The sequence below is a fragment of the Penaeus vannamei genome, chromosome 37 (genome assembly GCF_042767895.1).
Source record: "Penaeus vannamei isolate JL-2024 chromosome 37, ASM4276789v1, whole genome shotgun sequence".
NCBI classification, from domain to species: Eukaryota; Metazoa; Arthropoda; class Malacostraca; order Decapoda; family Penaeidae; genus Penaeus; species Penaeus vannamei.
The window spans coordinates 8,425,441-8,437,940 of record NC_091585.1 but is presented as its reverse complement, the minus strand read 5'-3'; the positions used below and the strand labels follow the sequence as shown (position 1 = coordinate 8,437,940).

The 12,500-nt window shown below is 44.4% G+C and overlaps 1 protein-coding gene across 1 annotated transcript in view; it reads right to left on the bottom strand.

Moving 5' to 3' along the window:
- The window catches only part of noi (splicing factor 3a subunit 3 noi), a 105,567-nt gene that overhangs the window by 92,381 nt on the left and 686 nt on the right, over positions 1 to 12,500 (bottom strand). The gene's annotated exons all lie outside the window — the stretch shown is intronic.

Genomic DNA, 12,500 nt, shown 5'->3' with positions numbered 1-12,500 from the left:
CTGGGTTTTGAGCTCCGTGACTGCCGAGATGCAACTGAATCCAAATGGTTAACAATTTGATATTAAGAATGTTGTGTAAGAAATAATGCTGAAGCATACATTTGCATGAAAAGCTAATGACCATGATAGAAAAAGGGGAAAAGCTAGACTCACTGATACATAAAATTAACTACACAGGTTGAGATTGATGTTAGAAACATAGACAATAAGTTGAAAAATTTTATACAGAAAGTATATCTGTGGTGACTGTGTGAGGTCTGGGGGCAGAGCCCCAAGTAGGAAGGAAGGAAGAAAGAAAGAATGAAAGAAAAAAAAATTGGTGGGGGTCTGTGGACAAAGCCCCAGGTTAGGAGGGTCTTTGCTTCATAGGGTGATGTTTGTTGATTCATAGGAGTGGCTGGAGTAACAATTTCGGAGGTGTGTAGTCACTTTATAAACAAGTAACAATACTTTCATTTATATCATTTGTGATGGAAAATAACAGGTATTAAAGAAAAAAAAAAAAAAAAAAAAAAAAAAAAAAAAAAAAATACATTTAACCCACTACTGCGAGTATATTTTGAAGCCAAAAATAAAAGTTTCCAGGCGGCTACAAAATTGGCACGTGGGGCTGGTCTGGACTCTGTCCGCGCGCAGCCGCGGCCCGCTGCTGAGTTGGAGCGTGAGCTCCGATACAGCATCACACTGGTGGAATGCCCAACTTTTTTTTTCCGGGTGTCTCATATGTAGGACACCCGTCGTAAATGGGTTAACATCGAAACTGACGAATCTGACCTTGTAATGACACTTTTACTCTATATGGCAGACCACCCAATAAGGGGAATTGGGGGACAAAGCCCCCTATATACCATTAATGTGCATCAACAAAGTGTGGTAATTTTCCAGAATACCTTCGCATAATTGATTGCGATGCTTTTGGTATTGATGGATTCCTTTTACTCTCCACTCTCCAAATATATTGAAACTATACTGCAAATATACCTCCTATTAGCAACAACCTTGGCCCTAATAGCAGGGGAGGATATGAAAGGCACCAGGGACATTGCCGGATAAAATATGGATAGAACATTGTAAATACATAAATAAAGTAATACACAATGAATAAGTCACTGTAATGTATAATGGAAGGGGGGCTGCTGCTCCCCAACCCACACTCTGAAAGACACAGAATCCACGACATATGTACAACAGAACTGGGTATGACAATCATCCCCCTAGCTGAGCAGGTTGAGGTTGGAGGGTGGTAGCCCCCTGAATTAGACAATAAACTAACTGATACTGTTCATATCATTAATATTTTACCCCGCAATTTCCCTGGTACCTTCTATGCTCTCCCCTGCTATCCCAGCCATCGAATGTGGGGGTTTTGGGGTGTTTCTGCACAATGATTTCTATACATTTGGAAAGCATTTGCACTGGAAAACAACTACAGATTCACAGAAGTTAAAAAGTACATAATTGAAACAAGAAATGGTTATTCTACCATTTATGACAATAGGGACTTCCCAGACAATATTTATATCATTTGATTTATTCTCATGTGACAAGTACGAATCTGAGGATCATTTCCATAATCACAGTTGACAATCTTGATATATTAAGTCCTGACAGCAAGAGAGAGCATGTAGTATATGTAAAGCTCTCTGTTACTTCAATGTCCTCGCCGCAAGCACGTACCGACTGAACAGGTTCTCTTAATATGTCCCCAAAGTCCTGGATCTTGGTCGTGGTCCAGGAGACCTCTACACCCAAGGATTTCGCTTCATTACTAGATACATCAAGAGCAACCACTAAGGATTCCAAAGACTCAGATAATATGGCAACATCATCAGCAAAGTTAAGGTCGGTAACCTTGACATTGCCCAGAGTTTGAACAATGACTTTGAACAGTAGCTCTGCCCATTATCCAGTCCATGCAAGTGTTGAAAAGCGTTGGTGAAAGGACACAGCCTTGCCTCACTCCTGAACTAACAGGAAAGAAGCTTGACAGGCCCCCACCACACTTTACAGCACTTTCAGTACCAATATACAGACTTGCTATTTGTCCAATAATCCTTGTTGGAATTCCTCTCAGTCTCAAGATCTCCTAGAGTGATTCCCGATGCACCGTATCGAATGCCTTCTTGAGGTCGATGTAGGCTGCAAGCAGCCCATGCCCGAACTCATGATGACGCTCTATAATGACTCGAAGTGCTAGTATACGGTCTATTGTGGACTTACCAGGAATAAATCCAGATTGCTCCAGTCTCTGATGCCTCAGTAGGTGATCTCTGATACATCTCAGAAGGATGTGGGCTAGAACCTTGCCTGGTATACTAAGCAGTGTGATGCCTCGGTGGTTGCTGCAGTCCCATCGGTCCCCCTTCCTTTTCCAAAGAGGGATTTCTACACCCCTCAACAGGTCAGGGGGAACAGTACCATACCGCCAGATGGCAGCCAGGACGGCATGCAACCTCCGCTCCATAGGTTCACCACCAGCCTTTAACAGTTCAGCTGGGATGCCGCATATACCAGCTGCTTTACCACTCTTCAGCTTGGAGATCGCACCTGAGAACGGTGCAAATCTCGATCCCCTGCCAGACGAGCCACACGGCAAGCATCTGTGGCATCCAGTGTCTCCTGCGAGATGAAAATTCGCCTTGCTCACGGGTGTTCGTTCACCAATTGTCTCTTGAGCTGCATCACCCTGCAATTTTGAAGGATCCTCCAACGAGTGCTAACGAGTATGTGGTCGGTCTCCTTGGCTGCATTACCCGTATCACTGTACCATGTCCAGCGATGAGTCTGGGTGCTGGTACCAGGAGCCAGAAATCCTCAATTTCTGGGACCTAGCAAAGTCCCGGAAAAGGAGGCTATTCTCGCTGCCGGTATCAGCTCCCGAACCATGGGGACCGACAGACATCTCATAATCAGCTCGATCACAGCCAGATACCGCACTGAAGTCACCCAGAACACGAATATCTCGCCTGGGGCACCTGTCTGACACAGATGCTAGTTTGGCATAGAACATCTCTTTCACATCAAGTTTACAAACATCGGTAGAATCGTATACAGCAATAAGGGATATGAAGCCAAAAGACAGCTTCAGTCTCATTACCATTATACGCTCATCGACTGGAGTAACCTCTACTACCGAGGGCTGGAGTCTGCTGGAGATGGCCATGGCTACTCCCTGGAGATGGTGACCGTCGCTGCGGCCTGACCAGTAGTAGGTGTAGCCACCTACAGTGATCGTTCCGCTGCCACGTCTTCTCACCTCCGAGAGAGCAGCCACCTCCACTCTCAGCCTCCCCAGTTCCCTCAACAGCAGAGGCAACCGATCATCCTAACCCAAAGAACAGTTCCAAGCCCCCACCCTGACTCCCCGCCTGAGGTTTAGCCTCAGGTAGTCGCTCCGGGTGGACGCCACCTCTGCCACCCCCGCTGATGCTGCTCCACGTATAAGGGGACGGCAGGCTGTGGAACCCATCATCCACCTACGGAGCTCCAGAAGGTTTTCCCCCATAAGCTTCACTCCAGGCTGGCATCAACCAGAACGCAGGTGGGACGAGTAGTTCTAACTCCCGACCTGCGTCCTGGAAGTCGCCCTCCCAGCGGGATCCACAGCCCGCTTCTCTTGCTGGGTGGGAGGAGCAGTTCCCCTCCTCCCAGCATTACTATATACATTTCTCACTGCCGAAGGGTTTTTTATCTGGGGGGAGGAGGACTGGCAAGGCCCACCTCCCCCGAACCTCCCGTTAAACCCAGGGGGCCTAGGGGCAGGAGTTGGTACAGGGCCAAAGCGTGATATGCTGTTTTTTGAGAAGCTTTGATATTTTTTTCTTTGGATCATATTTCATCCATTTTATCCTTCTGCAAAATGTCTTGAACATAATAAGGCGCGCGAGAGCGAGCAAAAATACAACAATCAATCAACAAACAAACAACCAAACATACAGAAGTAACGATATAAACAAACAAAAAGTCATGGGATACACAGAAATGATCTATATATCCTTACATACTTTATATACTTATTTCTATACCGGCCTGTACTTGCATGTCATTTTACGGGCGAGATACTGTAAGAGTTGGGTGCGTGGCCCCGAAGAGTTAAATATGGGTGAAAAGACAGAAAAACAATGGCGTGGTGACACCCGTCTCGCTCGGGATGAAAACCCGTGTCATACCCGTCTGACTGGAGAACAATAATTTTTCCAACCAGTATTTTGTGTCGTAAAACATCATTAGAGCAACAATAACGGTAAGAAATAGATAATCATAACATGTACAAGTACTTCATGCTTGATTTGTCGTGTAAAACATATAAATAATGAAAAGGAAAAATATTGCGATGTTTTGGTCCACATTTTTATTACATCTATTACATGGTGCAATAAGGGATTCCTATAATTTCATGTGCTTCTTATAAAAGTGACATATATTTTCAAAATCTCATATTAGGGTGTTTTGACAGTCACCTTTGAAAAATATTCACACCCCCCAAAAAAAAGTAAGGTCAACTTCTCAAAAGTCTCTGCATATTATAGGAGAAAGATTGTTCTATACAGACATGGATTTTTGAGATTTTTTTTTTAAACAGTCAACGTAGGCCTATAGAAACCAAAAGTGGCTTCTGCATATTATAATAGAAAGATTGTCTTACATAGACATGCAATCAGAATGGCTGTATGATTATTATTATTATTATTTTTTTTTTTTTGAGAAATTTAAAAGAATGGTCCATGTAGACCTATAAACCCATGAAATCTCTGCCACCCTCCTACACTATACATAAGATTTAGAAAAACTGTTACGTGCTGGCAGTGTCCACAAAACTTCGGAGTGTAGGTAGATGATAGAGGATTATGGTGTAGGAAGACTAATCTTATACCTTGTTTTGTTAATACCAAAACAGCTATGAAAATGTATGTAAACACAAAAATGCCGATATTTTGAAACTACCTTTGTAGTCTTCATCAACTCTCCCAGATGCAATTTTAGTTAAAGAAAAAGATACCCGAAAAAATAAACATTGCCGGGCGTCCTGCCAGTGTGACACAGTATCAGGGTTCGCGCTCCGACTGCGGGGTGCGTCTCACTCGTTAATCCATTTCTCCAACGCAATACTGAAAATGAAACATTTCTCACCGGCATTTTGTCAAGGAACGGCAATTGCCAGATCTTGAAATCCCAGTAGAAAGTGCAAATGCACTTTAGGATTTTGTAAAGAGTATCGTATAACTATGAAACCACGCAAAAAAAAGTGTAATAAAAATAAAAGAATGGATAACGTTCATGAATTAGGAAAACCAGACATTGAAATTTACAAAATAATCTTCAGAAGCACACAGTAATACATGAACTCATTGATATATCACAGTAATGAGTTAAGAGGTCATAGTAATGTTTACCTTTGGGATGTCAACGTGGTGAAGGACTTAGGGTAATTGTAACAGAGAGCGACGCACCCTCCCAGAGACTAAGTTGAAAAAAATTTATGTTTTTCTGCATGAAATCCTATGATTTAGTTGATTTTCAGCGTTGTTTCTTCTGTGAATGAATTGTTCAGGAGATTGAGTACCATATCTCCATCAATGCTCTTGATTTGATAGTCCTGTTAGCAGGGGAGGGCATGAAGTATATCAGGGGAATTATGGGATAAAACAAGCTTAAATAAGAAGAATAATGATCAAAATTATGTAAAACTATCACAAAAAACACTTAAAATCGGCCAATGAAACTCTATGGATGTAACCGCCATTTCTGAAATTCTACGGACTGACACGCCATAAATAAAAAACTCTACGGGAACCCAACCCACCTTTCGACAAAACTCTATGGGAATTCACACGTTCCAACCCCCTAAAAAAATGTATTGACCAATAAACCAACCTAATATATCAATATAAACTGCCGTAAGTAGGGGTGCCCTTTGGGTACTGCCTGGGAGGAGGTCTGATGGGGGGCAAGCCCCCCAACACCCCCCAGGACACATTCTCTCCACCTGTTCCTTTGTACCGTTGGGATTGCTTCGATTTGAATCACCTTTTTCGTCATTTGGAGTTCTTGATGGGTTCAGGTATATAACTGGGATGGTTACTAAAGTCTAATTAATTATTCTTCGATGCCATTGTAATAGCCTTAAAATCAACCCAGAATCAACACGACACTTGAAATGCAACATTTCTCACTGGCGTCCTAGCTCGAAATGAATGGGCTGGTGAGTTGTCAACCTGTGGCTGGCGCAAGAAAGTGTGAAAGACTCGATGCACAGGATTCTATATGAGAGTATAAATAAATATTAAAATATACAAATGAAGTATAATAACATTAACAAAAGACTTTAAAGGCATAAATGTGTACCAGCAGACACAGATAATTAACCAAACATCATTTTGACAAGCGTGTAATGATACACGCAAAAATGCGTTCGTGGGTCAGTGTTGTGTTTTTCTTTGCAACGTAAAGAAGCTCATCGACTTTGAATTTGAAAGGCACCCGTACATTATATTTTCATAATTTAGCGGTGACTATAAGGCCTGCGCACCTTATACTTTATTCTATCCCCTTTTATTTTTCCCGCTCTATAAGATGGCGGCATCCATTTCCCTGTATCTACAAGCGTTGCTGTAAATAACTTATTCCAGACTTAGAAAAGGATGGGTAATTTTCTATATTACGTCTGCTATGACATCAACGATTTTGGTATCGTTGGATTCCTCTCACTCTATACAATGCAAATATGTAGGTTTTATTGTGTAGACATCCCCCAATAGCGACAAACTTGACCCCGATAGCAGGGGCGATGATGTTGGAGCGGCAGACATAATATAGAAAATTACCCTAATAATATAACCCACAGTGAAAATAACCATGGTTATTCAGATGACTTTCCATTGCAGGGGGCTGCTACCCCCCAATCCCCGCCGAGGAAACAAAGAATCCATCACGTCTTCACGGCTGGATAGAGCGTACACGAACTAGGTGCGGAGCCGATAACCTACCATAACCTAGGATTTTTAAGGTAATAACTTGATTGATAGTAGGGAGGGTGCTCCTGAAATCTGTCTCCGAGTAGGAGCATCCTCTACATTTGGTCATCACAACAGCTGTGATGTACCAAATGCGGCGGTTATTTCGGTAAATATGATTATCATGGTTCCAGAGGACGGAAAACCTTGAGTTTACGTTCTTATACAATAGATGGCGACATAGTCACTTCAGTAACTGTATACGATAATAACTGCTATCTATTGGCTGACTCTAATATACGTCTTTCTAGTGTACACACATCATTCCACTCCATCATCCGAGGCCATCGGTGTAACATCGAGAGAGGCGCAAAACCTGCCGACAAGGGCGGGCCACCGCCGCTCTTCTGTTCATGGTATAAGCTGTTCATCCTGATTACACTACAATTGTCTCTGTATACAATGCTGACTATGTCAAGGTTAGTATGCTGATTCAGTAGGAATGTTACGAGGTAATTGTAATATTATGTCCGCTGCTCCGACATCGACGATAATCACTTTCCATTGCGGGTCGCAATGGAAAGTGATGCGAATAACCATGATTATTTTCAGTAATTTTCTATATTACCTCCGCCGCTCCGATATCTACGATTTTGGTAGTGTTGGATTCCTCTTACTCTATATAATACAAATATGTTGGTTTTACTACACAGGAACCCACCGTTAGCAGCAAACTTGGCCCCAATAGCAGGGGCGACGATGTTGGAACGGCGGACTTAATATAGAAAATTACCCTAATAATATAACCCACAGTGAAATTACCATGGTTATTCACGTGAACTTCCCCCTCTGGAGGGGGGCTGCCCCAACCCCTGCCGAGGAAACAAAATATCCCCCATGTATTCACGGCAGGATAGAGTGCACACGAACTAGATGCAACGAGAAAGGGGCAAAACCCGCACAGCCAATGAGGGTGGGCCACCACCGCCGCCGCGACGATATTTGTGTAACTCTCTAGCCTGCTGTGAATACGTGGTGGAGGTTTTGTTTCCTTGGCGGTGGTTGAGGGGGTAGCATGGGGCGCAGCCCTCTGCAATGGAAAGTCGTGTGAATAACCATGGTTATTTTCACTGTGCATTATATTATTAGTGTTATTTAACCCCACATTTTCCCTGGAACCTTTCAGGCCCTCTCCTGCTATCGGGGCCAAGTTTGTCACTGATGGGGGGTTTCCACGCAAAAAAAACTATATATATGCAATGTGCACAGTGAGAGGAATCCAGCGATACCAAAATCGTCGATATCAGAGCGGCAGAGGTAATTTAGAAAATTACCTTATTTTCACTGTGGGTTATATTATTAGTGTTATTTAACCCTGCATTTTCCCTGGAACCTTTCCTGCCCTCCCCTGCAATCGGGGCCAAGTTTGTTGCTATAGAGGGGGTTCTGCGCAATAAACAATCTATATTTGCAATGTGGACAGTGCTAGGAATCCAACGATACCAAAATCGTCGATGTCAAAGTGGCGGACGTAATATAGAAAATTACCAAAGGATGGGTCTCTCTTCTCTGTCAAGGAACTCCTCTATTTTTGTTTTGCTCGCCATATGACTTAGATGAAAAGTGTCTCAAGTTATGTCAAGGTAATCACTCCTTACACTTTTTTTTTCAACGATAACCCTGATTATTATCCACTTTAAATTTACACAAGAAATAGTGGTAATTTTCTATATTACCTTCGCCTCTCTGATTTCAACGATTTTGGTATCATTGGATTCCTCTCACTCTGTACAATCCAAATATGTAGGTTTTATTGCGCGGAAACCCCCCGTTAGTGGCAAACTTGGCCCCAATAGCAGGGGTGACGATGCCGGAGCGGCGGACGTAATATTGAAAATTACCCTAATAATACAACCCACAGTGAAAGTAACCATGGTTATTCACAAGACTTTCCCCCCTGGGAGACTGCCGACCCCCAACCCCCGCCGAGGACACAAAATATTCCCCACGTATTCACGGCAGGATAGAGCGCACACGAACTAGATGCAACAAGAAAGGCGCAAAACCCGGACAGCCGACGAGGGCGGGCCACCACCGCTCTTCTGTTCTTGGTATACCTTGTTCATCCTGATTATACTACAATCGTATCTGTATACAATGTTGGCTATGTCAAAGTTAGTATGGTGATTCAGTGGGAATGGTACGAGGTAAATGTACTACGTCCGCCGCTCTGAGATCGCCGATATCTGTGTAACGCTCTTGCCTGCCGTGAATACGTGATGGAGGTTTTGTTTCCTCGGTGGGGGTTGGGGGCGGTAGCCCCCCTGAGGGGTCCGAGGGGGCACAGCCCCCTGCAATGGAAAGTCATGTGAATAACCATGGTTATTTTCACTGTGGGTTATATTATTAGTGTTATTTAACCCCGCATTTTCCCTGGAACCTTTCATGCCCTCCCCTGCTATCTGGGCCAACTTTGTCGCTAACGGGGGTTTCCCCGCCATAAAAACTATCTATTTGCAATGTGGACAGTGAGAGGAATCCAACAATACCAAAATCGTCAATATCGGAGAGGCGAAGGTAAAATAGAAAATTACCAAAATAGTAACCGAAGTTGGGGTAATTTTCTATATTACCTCTGCATAATCGATATTGATGATTTTGGTATCGTTGGATTCCTCTCACTCTCCACATTGCAAATATATATGTAAGCGTCAAACTTGGCCCCGATAGCAGGGGAGGGCATGAAAGGTTCCAGGGAAAATGCCGGATTAAATAGCACTAATAATATAATGCACAGTGAAAATAACCATGATTATTCACACAACTTTCCTTTGCAGGGGGCTGTGCCCCCTGTGACCCCCCTGGGGGGGGGCTTCCGCCCCCCAACCCCCGCCGAGGAAACAAAACCTCTACCACGTATTCCCGGCAGGCTGCAGGCTAGAGCGTTACACAATCATCATCGATGTCGGAGTGGCGGGCGTAATACAATTACCTCGTAAGATTCCCACTGAATCAGCATATTAACCTTGTTATAGTCAGCATTGTATATAGAGACGATTGTAGCATAATCAGGATGAACAGGGTGGCCCGCCCTCGTTGGCGGGTTTTGCGCCTCTTTCGATGTTACACCGATGGCCTCAAGGTCGAGTTTCCCGTCCTCTGGAATAACGACATCCGTATTCCTAACCGAAATAACCGTCGCGTTCAGAAGTCAGCCATAGCCGGCGCGATGGCCGAGTGTGGAGGGTGCTCATATTCGGAGACGGATTTTCTGAGCGAAATTGCAACTAGCCAGGAAAAAATACTACCAGGACCTGAATGTGAGGTTGCACCACTTCCTGTGTGCTGCAGCGTCGCTGTATCCTCCGGCCTAGGACCTCCTGCCGGACGCACCCTGCCTCCTTCACCTTCTGCGGCAAAGGAGCACCTTCCCTACTAATTAGCGGCATTAATCAATCATTTCGATGTTACACCGATGGCCTCAAGGTCGAGTTTCCCGTCCTCTGGAATAACGACATCCGTATTCCTAACCGAAATAACCGTCGCGTTCAGAAGTCAGCCATAGCCGGCGCGTTGGCCGAGTGTGGAGGGTGCTCATATTCGGAGACGGATTTTCTGAGCGAAATTGCAACTAGCCAGGAAAAAATACTACCAGGACCTGAATGTGAGGTTGCACCACTTCCTGTGTGCTGCAGCGTCGCTGTATCCTCCGGCCTAGGACCTCCTGCCGGACGCACCCTGCCTCCTTCACCTTCTGCGGCAAAGGAGCACCTTCCCTACTAATTAGCGGCATTAATCAATCATTTCGATGTTACACCGATGGCCTCAAGGTCGAGTTTCCCGTCCTCTGGAATAACGACATCCGTATTCCTAACCGAAATAACCGTCGCGTTCAGAAGTCAGCCATAGCCGGCGCGATGGCCGAGTGTGGAGGGTGCTCATATTCGGAGACGGATTTTCTGAGCGAAATTGCAACTAGCCAGGAAAAAATACTACCAGGACCTGAATGTGAGGTTGCACCACTTCCTGTGTGCTGCAGCGTCGCTGTATCCTCCGGCCTAGGACCTCCTGCCGGACGCACCCTGCCTCCTTCACCTTCTGCGGCAAAGGAGCACCTTCCCTACTAATTAGCGGCATTAATCAATCAGGTTAGTACCTTAAAAATCCTAGGTTATTGTAGGTTATCGGCTCCACATCTAGTTTGTGTGCGCCCTATCTTGCCGTGAATACGTGGTGGTTTTGTTTTCTCGGCGGGGGTTGGGGGGCGGCAGCCCCCCCTAGGGGGGTAGCACAGGGCGCAGCCCCCTGCAATGGAAAGTCTTGTGAATAACCATGATTATCTTCACTGTGAGGTTATATCATTAGGATAGTCTTATATATTACGTCCGCCGCTTCGACATCGCTGCCCTCGCTAAAGGGGCCAAGTTTGTCGCTAACGGGGGGTTTCCGTGCAATAAAACCTACATATTTGCATTGTATAGAGTGAGAGGAATCCAACAATTCCAAAATCGTCGATATCGGTTATGCGGATGTAATATAGAAAATTACCGAAGTTGGATTACTGTGAAATAAAAAAGAAAGAAAAATTCTGACAATATGCAGTATAAGTTGGGAGATAAAACCTATATGAATCGATAGACCGATACAAACCAAGACACTTTTCTTCTATGGCAATATTTGTGCAAATGCTTCCCAAAGGTGCTATACGTAAATGAACAGAGGTGAGGGCCCAATTTTGCTTAAGTCCATCATCATCTTTTCATGACGAAAGTAAACATTGGACTGGACGCAGAACCAATTACTGCGCTGTTCAGACTAGTGCATGTATTGCTGCGCGATTATGAAAAGGATATTTTGCTAATCATCAGTGTCTGCCGTTCCATATTTATGCTTTCAAAAACCTTTATTAATGTTTTTATACCTCATTTACGTGTTTTAAGATTGATTATACAGGTTTTAACGGGAATCGGTCTGAAGGATCTTCTGCTCATGCGTATTTTCGCGTTTCTCGCCGCCAGTTTTGACAGGTGGATTCGCGGGTAGTCGGTGACAGAGAGCCGGTAAGAAATGTTTTGTTATCGGCGTTGCGTCGATTCTAGGTTATTCCTAAGACTATGCAGTGGCAACGAAGAAAAAGACCTCAATAACTATCACAGTTCCATATCTAAGGCCATCAAGTACCCCAAGTCCCCAAAAAAGCGATAAAAACGAAGCGACCCACAATCCACGACCGACCGAAAGAAGCGAAGGAAAATTGACAGTTCTGTCTTTCGATATATAAAGGTATTTGGTTTATTGTTTACAGTATGGATGCAGCTCTATCTTGCCGTACATACCGAGGTGAAGAGAATGTGTCCCGGGGGGTGTTGGGGGGCTTGCCCCCCATCGACCCTCCCCTCGGGCAGTGCCCGAAGGGCATGCCTAGTCACGGCACCGTAAATTGCTAGGTTAGGTTGGGTTATGGGTTAGGACGTTTTTAGATGCTTGAAAGGTGTGAAATCCCGTAGATTTTACCGAAAGATGCGTCATATTCCCGTAGAGTTTTTC